This window comes from Cucurbita pepo, chromosome 13, assembly GCF_057944985.1.
Source record: "Cucurbita pepo subsp. pepo isolate OVF chromosome 13, ASM5794498v1, whole genome shotgun sequence".
Classification (NCBI taxonomy): Eukaryota; Viridiplantae; Streptophyta; class Magnoliopsida; order Cucurbitales; family Cucurbitaceae; genus Cucurbita; species Cucurbita pepo.
In genome coordinates, this window is record NC_141810.1 from 10,020,500 (window position 1) to 10,026,499 (window position 6,000).

At 34.1% G+C, this 6,000-nt stretch overlaps 1 pseudogene; it reads right to left on the reverse strand.

Annotated features, from left to right (window-relative positions):
* Positions 1-2,527: 2,527 nt before the first annotated feature.
* On the reverse strand, positions 2,528-3,728 carry LOC147789713 (putative polygalacturonase pseudogene; annotated as a pseudogene).
* Positions 3,729-6,000: the final 2,272 nt, after the last annotated feature.

Below are 6,000 nucleotides of genomic sequence, written 5' to 3' on the forward strand. Positions count from 1 at the left end.
AGGTCTTGAACAAGGAGCCCCACCCTCTCATTGGCCTGAGAGGGATTCGGTTTACTAGTTGGACCACAAACCAATGTTTCATTAGAGGATCAGTGAGACATAAGGAACAAGAAGTAACTTTAGGTGTAAAACGGTAAATTGACCCAGCTCTAGTTACGAACAACCTGTGAAGGATCGACTTACTAATCATGGTTATATCAAATGGACAGAAATATATCTATAGTGAGGGGATTGCAACTACTAGGCTATAGTGGAGTGTCCTAGTAGTTAACGAATGTTGGTTAACAAGGTTAATGAGTTTAGCCGGTTAATCTTGGATCTTTGGAGCCCATGATCTATAGGTCCATTAGGTCCCTCTGCTAGCTCATATCGGACTAAACAATAGAACAGTGTGACGAGTGAGTTCGAATTGTTCGAATTCAAATTAGGGAATATGCGCTATATATATACGATATATTTAACCGCATTTTTGTTTTATTTACGAATTAAGCAAAAGGAGAGAATCTGAGATATTTAAATAAGATTTAAATATCTTAATCAATTATGTGTCCGAATTGATTGGAATTTGCATTTGAATTAATATTAAATATTAATTAAATAGTTTAATTAATCATTTAATGTTACTTTAATTTGAAATTCATTATTCAAATTAATTGTTAAATTAAAATGAAAAAAGTCAAAATGTTTTCATTTAATGGAAAAATGCATGTTGGTGGAATTTTGAGGTGTCAAAATTTGGTTTAACCAAACTTGGATGCTTGCCAAATAAACCCCACAAGGAGTGGAATTTTGAGTGTCAAAATTTGGTTAACTCAAACATGCCACATAATCCCAAACATTTGAGTGAAATTTTAAGTGTCAAAATTTGGTGATCTCAAATTTGCATGAACATGCAAATATGACTCGTTAAATAAAGTGATCATGGTACATGGAAGGTCTTCTTCTTCTTGGTGAAAAACCTTGAGAAAAACCTCTCACAAACACTCTCTTCATATATACAAAATCCCTCCCAAGTTTAGTCACTCACCGGATTCAACAATCTCGTTCTAAGGCCGGAGGATAGTGGAGAAGACACTAGTGGTGGTTCGAAACCGGCTCGTGAGGAAAAAAAAGTTTGAACTACAAAAGGTTAGTATTCAAACTCATTAAGTTTTAATACTTATGAACATGCTAGTTATTTACTATAATTGATGTTCTAAAAGTGCCTAAGATCCAAATTGCTTCCGCATGTGTTATATTAACACCATTATTTAGGGGTCACAGGGCACGCACCATCACACAACACATAGTAAGCTAACTCCAACAGTAAGATCACTTACCTCGATGGCCTTGTCCGAAGTCACTCACAACAAGCTAATCCAATTGGTTAAATACGTCCTATAATAACCACATAAAAACTTAGGAACCTTTCATAACATACCCTAGCTAAATCTCATGCTATTTATCAAAATAAACTCTCGACCCAATTTGTCTTTGACGGTTAGGAACCATACTGAAAACCTTGAACATAATATATTATAGTGATATCGAGCCGCCAAGCCGAGATGAGGGATTTAACAGAGCCAAGCCGCCGTACACGTAAGCCGAGCCAAGAGCACGCATGCGGAGCCGAGACCAAGGCTTTAGCATGCGTCCGTGTTGGGCCAAAACACATAGGGCCCGCGTTCGTCTGTGGGACGGTTCATGAGCCGAAACCCAACCCGACTCTGCGTCTTCTTCGCCCGAACCCTCACGAAAACCCTAATCTGATGTAGATTGGACGGACGAACCAAGAAGGAGAGTTGATGAAAGTGAGATCTGAGATTTGAATTTGATCAGAGTACATGATCTCGATCATGTATGGTCGTGTTACGTTGAGCTCCCCTTTGTGAAACTTATCCCACCAATAAGACCGCTGCCCGTCGATCGTGCCGTTATTACCTATACCATGTCAACAATCCAATTTTATTCCTTTATGATTTTGCTAACCATTTACTATTCTACACATGGTCCATTGGAGCAAATATGGACCCACACTTCCTAAAAACAACTAAAATAAAATCTCCTAATTCTTCATTGATGATTCTAAATTATTTTCTTCGTTTTTTTTTTCTCTTTAAACATCACTTAATTTCCTTTTTAGGTTCCTTTCTCTTCGTTCTTATCTTTTATTCTCTAAATTCTTTCAAACTTAGTAATTGATATGCACTCTTTTCTTTAAGATGGAAGATTCAATTCCTACCTCATATAATTGTTGTACTAAAAACATAAAAAAGATTACACAGAATTTGATACAATGTCGTAATAATACCATAAAAACTTCTTGGTAGATTCATACATATTTGGATTTAAGAGGTTTCATTTTATTTTTTCAAATTTAGAGTATTATCTTGATGATTTTGAGTTTGAGTGTTACTAAATATTACAAATCTAGTTGAAATAACTCATTTTCAAAATTATTATTATTATTATTATTATTATTTGTTTTATAAATTTTAAAGGAAAAGACATTTGATCTATATCTTCATTAAATTTTTCATTACCATTTATTCCATAGAATTTTTAAAAAAACAAAGTCTCTACTTAGAAGGCAGGAATTTCAATAGAGCACGACTTCAACTGAACATTCTCAATTGGCAGCTTATCTTCAGGAAAGTCACATCCACCACTTTTTGCTGCCTTAGCCAGTGGAGAACATGGCGGCGGATCCACATCACTACTAAATCCCTCAACTTCTGTACAGTTCCACTGCAACTTTTTAGGCTTCTTCGACAATCCAATCTTCACATTCGAAATACAAATATCCGTGAATGGATCTCTCGATATCCCTGCCAAATTCGCCGACATATTAACATTCTCAGCCACCACGTCTCTGTAATTAATGTTCTTAATCACCGGCAATGCTGAGGGATCAAACTTGTCATCTGCATGCGATTTGTAGTCTCCAGTCATCCAGAAGACGTATTTCATCGTGGATAGAAACATTCTTCGGACGAAAATGTCCTTGACGAAACCACCTCGTCCGCGAGCGGTTTTGATTCTAACAGCAGACTGTGTATTGATTGCAGTGACGTTTTCGATCCTGACGTTGCGAATTCCGCTAGACATTTCGCTGCCAAGGGCGATACCTGCAGAATCTGGTGATATGCAAGTGAGGTGGCGAATGACAAGGTCCTCGGTCGGCATTCCGAACTTGATACCATATTGGTCCCATCCGCTCTTGATGGCAATGCAATCGTCACCGGAGACAATGTAGCAGTCTTCGATTCGAGTGTTGGAACAAGAATCTGATAAATCGAATAGAGAATTAGGGAGAGGGATTGACAAAGAAATGAACCCTAAGGTTTTAAAGGTGAAGAAGAAGGGAACCTGGATTGATTCCGTCGGTGTTGGGTACGGTAACGGGAGCCAAGATAGTAAGCCCTTGGATAATCACATTTCTGTATTTTCACCCAACCAAACCCAACTAGATTAAAAATAAATCATAATAATAATATATATATATATATATAAAATTTTAGTTGGAATGATTTGAATGGTATATTATTACCAGTTTTAACTTTTTTCTTTTTCTTTTTTTTTTTTTTTTTTTCTTTTTCTTCTTTCAAGCATAATCCTAAAATATAAGTATAATGGGATTGAAGTGAAATAGTGAAACCTGCTGAAATCGGATGGACAAACCAAGAAGGTGAGTTGATCAAAGTGAGATCTGAGATCTGGATTTGATCAGAGTACATGATCTCGATCATATATGGTCGTGTTACCTTGAGCTCCCATTTCTTAAATTTTTCCCACCAAGAAGATCCTTGCCCGTCGATTGTACCGTTGTTACCTACACCATGTGACCAACCCAACTTTATTTTCTATATAAATGTTTTTGTTAGGTTTTCATTTACTTTAATTTTTTTTTATTTAATTCTAATAGCACAGAAGCCTATAATCATTATAATTTTGCAAACCATTTAAAAAAAAAAATAGAAGGTGAAAAAGTAATAGAAAAATAATCACCTGTGATAACCACATCGGTGAGATTAGTTCCAAAGATGAGGCTGCTGTACCGTCCACCGGGAGCATCTCTTCCTCTTCCATAAGATGGGAGAACTTCCACAAGTGGCCATTCTGATTCATTCTGCACTTAAGAGGAACAAATTTGACTCATTTATTTTGGATTGAAGTACTTATAGATTAAAGTACTCAAATCACCACTCCCAAAGTTAGCTTTATAAAAATAAAATACTCGATAGGTCGAACTTGGGATGCAAGAATTTTTGCTTCTTTATCGATAAAAAGTGTGAAATGGCTAGTCAGATTAAAACTTCCAGTCAGCCATTTCCCCGGTGGCACGATCAATTGAGCACCACCATCTGCCGCGAGTGTGCTGAGATGTTCAATCGCTTTTCGGAACGCGTGAGTATTTGAAGTTACTCCGTCACCGACGCCTTCAAACTCCGTCAGCAACGCCGAGTGTTTTCGGCAATTGATGGCCTGAAATTTCAGAGAGTTCGATCTTAGACGTGGATTCATAGCGTCCACTGTGGCTAAGCTCACCAATGCCAGTACAATCACGGCTGAGATTCTCACCGCGGTAACCTGCCGAACAAAATCACAGATGATTCAATCTCTTTTTGTTTCTCGATAAAATAATGTTGAAAACGTCAGTTAGGTTTATTAGTTCATCTTTGTGTTGGTTACATGAAAGAAACAAAGTTTTTCAATCAACCAATCCTGATTTTGAACAAAAACTCATAATCATTTTAAGTAATCGGAAAGAAAAACCAATGAAAAGTAGAATAACAAGTCAAGCCCACACCATCAATAGAATGAAACAAAGAAAAAAAAAAAGTGAAATTCAAAGAGAAAGAAGAAGAAAAATTACATTGATTTTTGTGGGTTTTGGAGGAAGTTCCATGATTAATTTTCTTGGTGAGTTTATGATTTTTAGATTAAGGGGAAAAATGATTTTATAGGATAATTTAAGAATAAAAAATAAGAAAGGGATTTATTACTATTACTATTATTACTTTTTTTTTAAGGGTGAAAATTTGGGTGGTAAATGAAATGGTTGGATTGATTAAAAATATTAGCTCAACAAACTGTTTAGGAAAATATAACGTGTAAAGAAACATAGTAAGTGAGATCGTTTTAAATTTGGCATCTTATTTTTGTTGTTTGTTTGTTTTTTTTTTTTTTTTTTTAATTATTTTATATGTATTAGAGTGTTAAAATAGTTACTCCAAGAACACGATCAAACCAAGTAAACTAAATAAGTATTTAAAAAGCAAATTAACAAAGGTTTTCTATATTAGTAATTTTTTTTATTAAATTTTTTTTAGTAAATTATTCGAACAACTCGAATCAACCGAATATTTTATGGTTAGATTAGGCGAATTCATTATTTGATACGGATTTATTGGATTGAAAAAGTTTACTATCCAAAAAAATTAAATTAGGTCTAAAACATGTTCTATTCAAAAGAATTGTTTGTTTAGTTTTAAATGATATTTCTATATTGATTTGATTAACCTCTAATTAAATCAGTTATTTACTCACATGACTTGAATATGGGCAGAAATCTCTTCAAATATGGTAAGTATAACTCAATATTAATCTCCATTTATTCTTTTGATATTTTTGTTAAAATTTTTTTTTATATTTTTTTATTTATTAAGAAACTATTCTTTTGTATTTTTTTATTTATTAAGAAACTATTTAATAGAGAGTCATTATCTAATATAGAAATTAGCTAATTTTTTTTATCAATAAATAATTATTATTAAGTAGATATTTGAAATTTTAATGCAAATCCTTCTTAATAAAAAAATATATAATGAATATATGGTAAATTTTTTACATTTAAAAATAAAAAGGATGAAAATTAAAAAAATGTATAGGTATGTGCTATATACAAATACATAACATAGAAAACCTCCGACTCAACTCCTACAGCATTCACATCCACTAATCGTGGTCACACCCATGGAAGCTACCTTGGTTCCTCTAACAACCAGCGAGGTCGTTCTT